This window comes from Phalacrocorax carbo, chromosome Z (assembly GCF_963921805.1).
Source record: "Phalacrocorax carbo chromosome Z, bPhaCar2.1, whole genome shotgun sequence".
NCBI lineage: Eukaryota > Metazoa > Chordata > Aves > Suliformes > Phalacrocoracidae > Phalacrocorax > Phalacrocorax carbo.
In genome coordinates this window covers 57431612-57441062 of record NC_087548.1, presented here as the reverse complement: position 1 = coordinate 57441062, position 9451 = coordinate 57431612, and positions in this window count along the sequence as shown.

Below are 9451 nucleotides of genomic sequence, written 5' to 3'. Positions count from 1 at the left end.
TGAATTCCTCTGCGGTGTATTTCTTCCTGACAAGTCCAAGCAACTGCCTTCCAGCACAGTGGCATATGACTGAGGAAAGTGTTATATTCAAAAGTCAAGGAGGAATAATTTTTAGAATGTCAGTCATTGATGTTAAACTGTCCCAAGGAAATGTCAATGATGCATGGACTGTGTAAGATGTAACAGTGCTGGGATACTCGCTCAGGGGAATACGGCAGCATATTGCATGGCAAACTCTATGTCACATGCAAAGTGTGAGAGGAAAAAAAGTGATTGTCTTGGTCAGTGAAGGCTATGGCATGACTTAATATTCTGATTTTTCAATGTCCATATTTGCAAAACTACCCTCCTTAAAACTGAGGGTTCTAGCGCTGTACGGTCAGGGACAGTTGTTTTTTGAAGTTTTTTTTTTTTTTTCAAAAATGAAAAGCTAGTGCTCTTATTTCAGCAAGGTAAGATAGCCTTTGAATTTTCAGAATAGAAAACAAAAGTACAGCAATTTGTATTCTTTATTCTGAAACAAAAACAATCATTGAAGCCTTTGTAAGTATCTGTTGTTTTGTTTTTCATTGAAATGCATAAATGTGTTGAGTATTCAAGTCAGGTATAAGTAGACTCCAAGTTTGTATGCAAAAATTTGGTTTGAGAGAGCTGTAAGATAATTCTTTGATGAAATGAGATGTAACTTTGAATCTGCATGTGGAAATTGATTTGGCAGTCATATTCAAATTTCTTAAGTGTACCTGTCTGTTAGTAATTGTTGTCTAAGTTATTGCTTGGAGTGAAAGACAGGAAAGAGAATTAAAACCAAATTATGACATTCTGCTATCATCCTGATATACAGCAATTTTTGAAAGACGTGTCTTAGGGTCGTATTCCCCATTCTGTGTATAAACTGTGGAACTTTTGTCACTTATGAAAGACATAAAGAACTTTCATATCTTACACTCAAAAGGTGAAAGAACTTAAGTGCCAGTGAAAGACTGGTAAATTGTCCATTAAAATTAATGGAGCTTACTTGACCTTTACCTTTGAGAAAAACAAAATTGGGCAATTTTTTTGAGTTCCTTAAAATAGGCCTTGTAGATGAATTGAAAGAGCAGAGAAATTACTTTGCAAGATCATGTGAGTGTCAAGGATATCTGGGAAGGGACCTTTTCATCAGGGAGTGAAATGGTAATTCAGAGAAAGGCACTTAGGAGCTCTGTATGCTCTTTCTTTCTCTCATTTTCCTAGTTCAACTAAAATAGTATTGTGTGTTTCCTGATACCTGTAGCGACAAAAGGCAGTACAGAACACATCTATTTCCTTTTCCATCAGCTCTATTGGTCTGTTGATGTCATCCTTTATGAAGCCCTTGTTGAATGAGTTTCAGGTGGTACTGAGAAATGAAGAAACCAAAAGTGATTATGCTTCTCTGCTCTGATAGGGGGCTACCCAGCTGCAAGCTGTCCTCTGCCCCTATAAGTCATATTAAGCTCTTAAAGCCTAGATAGCACTATGCAATTCTACAGGTCTCCAAACCACATTCTAATTATTATTATTTATGCTATCTGAGGACATTATTGCCCAAATATATCTATACTTACCCTTGCACAGATCAGAAAACTTTTTGAGTAATCAACTAAGAAAAACCGGGAGGTTAATCTGTCCCTTTTCTTTTAATGACTCTTTCGCTGATGATATATAAACTAAGTAACTACAAGCTGTGGCAAAGGGTTGGAGAAGAATATACTCTGCAAAGGATTTACAGATCCATTTTGTAAAAAAACACTTTTATAACTTTTCTAAAAAAAATTAAAAGTAATGTGTTTTACATTTATGTATGATCAGCTGGAGATTAGTCCCTGACTGCTTTTTAGAATGGTAGGTGCCTTTAAAATTCCACCTATTTAAGTCTACATAATTGTTATTTTAAATTTCTTCATTAGCTCTGGACTAAACTTAAGCATTCGTATTTAAAGAAAACTTTGTGAAAAAGACCGTATGATTTCCTGCATGTAAAAATGGTACCTAGAACCTGAAGGTAAGGAATCTTTCCAGAGTTTGAAAAATTACTGTCTAAAACCAGCTTTTGAATGGCATTCTGGTGGTTCATGCAGACATACCCCAGAGGAGACATGGAATGGTTCTTCCTGTACATGTGCAATTACAGAGCCAGAGACTACTGTATGTGGTACCATTGAAGTAGGACAATTCTATGGTGTTCTTGTCGTTGTACTCCTGCACAAAATGTTTATCATAATTAAAATAATTGATTGTGTTTCTGTGTGGGTTTTTGACAAAATGCCTTGAAGGGACTGAGGAATCTCATCCATGTTTAGTATTGTATTTCTGTGTTTGTTTACTACCTTTTCTCCTTGTAGTACCAAAAGACTCCAGTAGTGCTAGGATCAATTTCTTGTGCTCAAGAACATGAAGCAATTAAGAGGACAACTGAAAGCTGCAAGAAAAAAAAATCTTTTACACTTTTTATTGTAAGACATGAACATATACTTAGGAATATATCACATAAGTTTAAATTCTTTCTAGTATAGAATATTTGGAGTGATATTTGCTAATAAAATCACAACATTTTATGTACACTGTATTTTGCTTTCTTGTTTTAAGCAACAGTATAATAAGAGTTAAAAATAAATGTTGCTCTTATAATGCTTTTGTAAAATTGGGTTGCCAGATACAGTCTGCTTTTTAGTATAATGGCAAATTGCCGAAGGTAGACAAACTACTTCAATTTCTTTCAAAGAAGAAATAATTTTATATGCAACTATAAAAAATTCAGCAGTTTGTAGCAGAAATAAATTGGCATAAGGATTTTAAAATTACTTCTTATTGCATGTGTAAACAAATGTTTCTTTGGGAAGTTTTCATCTACATCACTGTCTTCTAGTATTCCAGTGAACAGTAGTTTTCTTTCATTACTCTCACATCTATCTTTAGATCCAACAACTTGCTGCAGAATCTAGGCTGTTTAGCTAAAGATCAAAGCTGGAAGGGGTCAAGATTTGTATCATGCCTTGTTATACTTCTATCACAGTCCCTTGCTTATTTTTAATTAACTGAATTGATCTATATCTGTGGTTCCTACACGTTTTGAGCCTATGCAGCCTCTTCCTCTGTCACAGAGATATTGTAAACTTCCTAGAGGCATATTATCTTGGTTGAAGTAAAAAAATGTGTTACTACCAAACACTGTCAGTTACAGTGATTCCTAAAAATCTGCTCTCTTGCCTATAATTCACAGCTATGTCCTGGCCAGGTGATGAGTCGAAGGACAAAAAGGCCCCGATAGAGGGAGCCCCAGTGAGTGCACTATATTAATTGTTCTCATGGCAGCCGTTCATTTATTTTTGGGGCTGCTCCAGGGTACACAGAGACTCACCTGCATAGATGTGCTACTCTTGGCAAAATCTGTCTGCATGATACACGGGCTTGATACACCCATGGTACTCCTGTCCCTTCCTGGAAGCACTGACTATTCTTTAAAAGGATAAGTGGCCTGTGGCTGTTTCCTGATGCTGAAAGCATGTAGGATGTCTGCTGTTGAAAGGAGTTGGAGGTTGAGGCTTCAAAATAAACAGTACTGCTTACCACTTTAATTACTTCTTAAAAATCTAATGTATCCATTTTAGAGATTTATGTTTATGACTGTGCCATTAGATGCCAGAAATTTATCAATAATTTCCACATGCATGAGTACTCTCTTGGCTTGCATGATTATTTACATTTTAAAGTTATATGTTGTCATACACTGTTCCTGGGTTATTATCCGCAGCGTGACAGATTCTTTTTGTTAACATGCTTCACTGATGAGATGCTAGGCGGTTAACATATACAACAATTTATTAAATTTTCCACTGTCCTTAAGCAAGTCACTTTAACCCATATAGTAAGCTTAATACATAATAAGACAAAAAATGGCAGAGCAAGATACATGAAATTGGGGGAAGGATTATACAACCTGTTTGGTGTTCCAGTAGTCTGTGGCAAGGTCAAGGGTGATGGGGGTCTCAGACCAGCTGAGAGGGAGCTCCACCGAGTTACTCCCATGCTCTGATTTTATAGCTGGTGTGAAGCCCCTAGTCCCCACATATCTTTGTACCCAAAGTCTTAATCACTACAGCACACCCTGCTACAACTCTTGCAACTGAACAAGGGCTGTTTGGGTAAATAAATGAGGGGTGAGGAGGGAGGAAGGCCTCGTGGTTCAGTGAAAATATTCACACTTCTATAATTTAAATGACCCACAAAAATAAACCCTCAACCACAAGTTGTGATTAGTCTTTAGCTCCAAGTGGGTGACAGCTTCTTGATTTGGTTTAACTACTTCCCCCAGGGTGTTCTGTTAGAAACTGTCCAGGCTCTTGACATAAGTTTAGGCCTAATTTTCTGGCAGCTGATAAGCAGCGTAGGGAGTGTCAGAGGTACGTTATCAGAGTCTGCACAGCTGGGGCTGTGGGAAAAGGAAGGGGTGACCACCAAGTCTTCACCTAGTTCCACCCTTCACCTTAGCCTCATTGTGGTGTTCCCCTCTTCAGCAGACCCTTGATGTTTGTCTGGTCCCAGGGTCAGGACCCTACATATGTTCACCTGTTTTTGAAACTTTTGTGTTTTGCTTGCTTGCATTCTTCCTTACAAAAGCATCAAGAATTCAGTATGTTGCCTCAGTGGAGAAGTATGCTATTTAGGGCTTTACTGAACTCCCAAAAGATGATTTTCATGAACTGGGGGAGGGGGAAGCAGACCAAAAATAAAGTCTGCAGTTTTTTGTGTGCTGTAAGCATCACCAAAAAAGGCTTGTTTTAGGAACAATAAACATACTAGAATTAAATAAAGCAGTTACAGAAATCCATTTTTTTCCTCTGTGAAACTGAAATGATACCAAGGTTCTCTGCTTATAACTGCATGGACTGCTCACAAATGTGAATTAAATCTCAAAGGCCTAGATTCTCAGTGTTACACACATACCTAATTTACATTAAAACTCATAAGATTAGATGCAACTGTACTTTGAAGGTGCACAAAGTAGAGTTCATTATAAAATTTTGCTGTAATCCTAGAAGAGGTGATGGTGTTAAAAGAATAGCCAGTTTAGTACTGGCAGGTTTTCAACATAAAGAAGAGTTAGAAATGTTTTCAGATACACCCTACACCCATGAATCAGGGTGTCAAAAAGCACAGCTTTACAATTGGACTTTAAGAAATGTTTTTTTCTTTCCTTACTCTGTGTCTTCAAAGACACACTGGGTGAAAGGGGGAAATAAGGACCAGACCATGTGAGGGTAACAGCTGAATTCTATTTAAAGAAAATATGGAGAAAACTTGTTTATTTATAATACTTGTTATTTTCATTATTGCTAAATATTTGGATATTGTTACCTCTCAACAATGAAATACAACACAGACAGAAAAAGAACTCTTAATCGGTAAAATTGTGTTGAGACATCAAAGTTTAGCAAAAGAAAGTATGAAGTGTGTCATATCCAAGCAACATGCAGCCAGACAATAGAGCCCTAAAAAGGGCAGAAAATTTTATTATAGGGTCTGTCTAGACAGCACACCAAGACTCAGATGGACTTTAAATCAGGGGTTTTATGGAGATAAACCAGCAAGAATGTCTTGCACATTTACATTATGTTCTTTCACTAGATGATTGTATTAGAGCAGGAAAGAGAACCTGTAATTGCCATAACTAATACCTACAAAAATTCAGTCTTAAATTGTATGATTAAATGCTGTAATACTATACAAATTTGTTATGGGAAGTAATTTGTTATAGTGAGTTTCCTTTTACATGTTGGCCCTTTTTATCATTAACAGCTTTTCCGATATGAAAGTTTCAAGAGAGGCATTGAGGATTTTTTCTCACCTTCTTTTACATACAGATTCCTTACAGACAAATTTAAGTTGAGGCTGATGACAGATGACATTGCTAAATTAGGTTCTTAGAGTCATAACACCCATCTTTTCCACCTAAAGTAGGTTGGCAGAGTACTTATGAAAAGCAGAAAAAAAGAACACATTCCAAATATAATCTTACGTACAGTTTTATTCCAAGAGTGCCTCATAGAAAGGTTGAAAATGCCTTTAAAATTGTAATGTCCTTTCAATGCCAAGAGAAAATACCGGTCCATGTATTTGAATCTAATACTTTATGACAGAAAATGAAGCTTGCAACCTTTTAACAATTACCTACCACATTTAAATGAAAATTGCAATGCCTAATTCTTCTTATGTAAGAGATCATGATGTATCAGAAGAGATTTAGGAGGAAAGTGAGAGAACCTCTTACGTACATTTTGTCTGTGGCTGGGGGCAATGCAAAATTATGTTGACTGTTAGCGATGCCTGTAGTAGAATTGTTTTTCAGACCATACTTCACGGTCAGAATTTCAATTTTACATCCTTTTTTTGTCAGATGAGTGTCTGCCTCTGAGAAACTTGAGACTGTTTATATATATGTGTATCATTCATGATAAAATTTCAAAATATAATTTTAAAACTTAATTACAAGTCTATATTTCTTAATGAAAGCTTTGACTAATAAAAAAGGGAAAAAAGTAGCATCCTAAAAATAATTTAGTACTATAAGCCAATATAATACACCATCCCCATCAATTCTTGCTAACTTATAGACTTGAAAAGTCTTTTCAGTTGTTATGAGAGGCAAATCCCCACTGCTGTTGCCTCTTTTGCCTGCAGGAAATTTGAGTATGATACTTATGTCTTTCGTCCTTCTTCCTTCTCCTTCACCTCAATTCATCATTTATTCTTCCTTCCTCAACACGGTGTGTATATTGCATGCTTCATTTATCAGCTCTTTTTTCCCTTCTCTGATTGCCTCAGAGGGCTGGGAGCAGGTTCCTTGTGCCTGTCTCTGACAGAGAAGCCACAGAGGTGAATAAACAGCAACCTGCTCCTGAGCTCTGAGAGGCTCTAAAGAGGAAGACACTGGTGGTAGTGCAGGTGGCATCAGTAAAGAAGGGACCTCCAAAGAGAAGAGCTACCTTCTGTGTGTCCCCATCCCATGTGCCTGACATCCTGGGTGAGTGGAGCCAAGTGACAACGGAGAGGAAAAGGGGTGCAGAAGGGTAAGAAAGAGTGTTGAGAGTACAGATTTGCCTGAGCGCTGTAATGCCTGTTATGACACAGTCTGTGTTAGTTGTGTTTCCTCCTTACAAGGCTATTAACTGTTATGCAGTGGTGGCCTGCCACCTTCATGGTTCAGCTTATTTAGAAAAGTGGAGCAAAGCCTTAGACGAAAACCTGTTAAAACTGGCCCACAATCAGCTCTAGAGAAATCTAAAATTTTTGGGATGCTTTGATAGCATTAGGAATGATTTTTCCCCAAATGAGTTGTGGGTTTTTTTTGCTGCACCAGTGTAACTTAAGAAAGAAATCCCAGGTGAGTGAAAATCAGGCTGGATGAAAAAAGGGCCCATTCTGGATAGCTCAGCTCAGTACCCTGCATTATCTCAGTAAGACATTTCTCCTTGCTCCTCTGGCAAAGGACTGTCCATAATGTTTCTGAATATTTAATGTCTCTCAAAAGTATCATGAAGCTTATCTTCTATGAAGGCATGAGGGAATGACTGTAACAGAAGATAAAATGGAAAATAGGTATACAAATATATAGCTATCATCAGTGTGCATTTCATTTGGCTTGACTCCATTTTCCTAACTGTAGTCACAGAAGTTTTTGCATACAGTGGGCATGAGTAGGCTCTAAAAAATGTATCCAGTCAGAATGAAATCCCTACGGAAATTCGATCAAACCTTCCTTCTTTTCTGACCTTCCATTCTTCACTGCCTCCTTGCCTCTGTCTTCCCTCTCTCTCCTGCCCTTAAAACCTCTCCCTCCTGCTGTAGAGCAGAGAGTGCAAGTTTACTTTAGCAAGAAGACAAAGTAACCTTGCTACAGGAGCTGTTAACTGTGTCCAGGCAGAGGATCCCTTAATTGCTGGTAGCACAGAGGGCTTTTTCTTACTGAAGCCCAGTGAGATCACAGGATGTATGATGACTGCACTGAAACCATGGACAAGAGAGAGCTTCCTCTTCACACAGAAGGTTAAGGACTTCCAATTTGAGCAAGCAAGGCACAGATACGGGGAATCAGGAAAGCCATCCTCTGCTGGAGGGAGTCCTTTCAGTTGAGGAGGACAATTAACACAAGATGAAAGAATGGAAGGACATTTTTGAGAGCACTATGACTAAAAGTGGTTACGGAATGTAGGGCAGGACTGAAGGTCTAGGATTTAAGGAAAATGCTTAGTAGGGCAGCGGTGAGGATGGCCTTTCTACATCTTACAGTGCAAGGGTGGTGGAGGTTAGGTATGGACTCCTACAGCTAAAGACTCAGGGGTGCAGTGTGTTGATTTTGGGTAGGTCATTGTATGACTTGTATATGGGAAAGGAAGGAAATTTTGACGTGTATGTCTGATCTCAAAAGTTTGATAACTTCCATTGGACTGTTGTCCATTTAAATTCAGTGCAATATCCAACTGCCAGTAGGTAAGTTAAATGCAAACTCTCTGTAGTTTTCTTGCAGATTAGTTTCCTAAAGTGGCTAATTAATATTTTGTAACCAGAGTTCCTTGTTTGCTATTCTGCTTTTCAGAAGCATTCGATAAATATACAAGAAAAGGCAAAAGCCTTAACAGTTCCCCTAATATATTTCAATCAGTTCCTATCCTTTCTGGCAGTCTGTGTTGGAACATGTGACCTTTTTTTCTGTACAATTCAAAATTTCTGTACAAATTATCATAAACCACAATTTTCAAAGTGTTTTTTTAAGACTGAAAACACGCTGTTTCTAGCTTCTGTTACACAGCTATTATACCATAAAGTTAAATCAAAACAAATTACTAGTTCCTGTACAGTTTCAACTTCCCAGAATTTTAAGACTGAATTCCAGAAATCCAGTTTTGAAAACAAATTTCTCATTCACCAGCCCCAGCTTCAATAAGACTTTTGATGACCTATTGCCCCAGAAAATCTGATCTAACAGTTTATGACTGAGCTAGCATCTGCTAATCCTCTTCTTTTAAAAAATCCCATTGTACTTTAATACCTAAATGCTCCATACTTCTGTGCAAGTGCCCTTGACTAAATAAAGCAGCTGTGTATCCTTATATATCCAGTGGTTTCATCATTCACTTTCAGTTTACTTCCAGTCTTGTAGTTGATCTTTGTGGCTAGATTAAAAATATTTGTGACATTTTTCCATACTGCTGGCATTTAATTGAAATACTTCACTGTTTACTTGTTTCTTGCCGGTTTTCTTTGTTATATAAACTGAATGTGCTATTTTGTGTAGCAGTACTTCATTGTAGCTGTGGAAATTTAATGACATGAATGAGGCTGGTGGTCAAAGGTAAGGATTTTGGCTCAGGCTTATGCAGTTCACATGTACTCTTCTTACTGGATGATGTCAATGTGAACACTTGCTAAC